Source organism: Egretta garzetta, unplaced genomic scaffold (assembly GCF_000687185.1).
Source record: "Egretta garzetta isolate BGI_Z169 unplaced genomic scaffold, ASM68718v1 scaffold1037, whole genome shotgun sequence".
Lineage (NCBI taxonomy): Eukaryota > Metazoa > Chordata > Aves > Pelecaniformes > Ardeidae > Egretta > Egretta garzetta.
In genome coordinates, this window is record NW_009260362.1 from 60,984 (window position 1) to 62,000 (window position 1,017).

The window sequence follows — 1,017 nt, forward strand, 5'->3', positions numbered from 1 at the left end:
GGACAGCAGCAAGGACTCAGGGGCGGCCAGGGTCCCATCCCACTATGGTGGGACGTAGGGCCCACAGCTGACCCCACCAGAGGGAACACAGCCCCGTGTAATGCACCTTACTTACACCTCCAGAGCAACTGCCTGCTTGCCCACAATGCCCAGTGCCACCAACACGGGTGCAGCGATGGCCATGGCTCCCAGCAGCATCCCAAAGGCCAGCACTACCCCTGGCCCCGTGCCCACCACAGCCCCTCTATCCGCGGGTGCCCTTGCCCTGCACGAAGCCTCACCATGGTGGGTGGTCGTGGTGCTCCACACCGTGGGGGCCGAGGGTCCCTCCGTGGGTCCCAGCTCTGCCATGTCCCCAGGACCGTACGTGGCAGCAGGCAGCAGGCACCAGCTCTGATGCCAATGTCCATCCCCGGGGCAGCCGGGCTGGTCAGACCAGAACGTCACTCGGTTCCCCGGCTCCTAATCCCTTCCGGGATGAATCAGGTCCCATGAAAACAGCGAGGGATCAGGCAGGAGGCAGGTGCCCACAGGGCTGCACCCTGCCTGGGGCTCTTCAGTGCATCCTGCTCTGGCTGCATCCGGCATCCCGGCACGTGGCCCAGCCCTGCTCCGAGCCTGGGCTGGCTCCACACAGCCTCTTCCCCTGCTCTTTGGCCATCCCAGTGGTGCCAGGCCCCCCCCGGTCATGGCAGGCCTGTGGCAGCGCCACGCTGTGCCCCCATGCCCTGAGATGAGGGTGACGGCCAGGGCTGCATCGCGAGGGCTTGGCCATGGGGAACACAGGGCTGGGGATGGGGGCAGAGATGTGGGAGCATGCACCAGCAGGCACGGAGCCCCTCTCTCCATGGCTCTTGCCAGCAGGGAATGGGCACGGATGGCACCGGGGACAGCACTGGGGAGGGTGCCGGGATGCAGCCGCTGTGCCGTGGGGGAAGAGCCCGAGCACCCCAATCGGCCGGAGCAGAGCCCCCAGCCCCGGCTCTCCCGGTCCCAGGGCTCTCCCAGCTCCTCCGG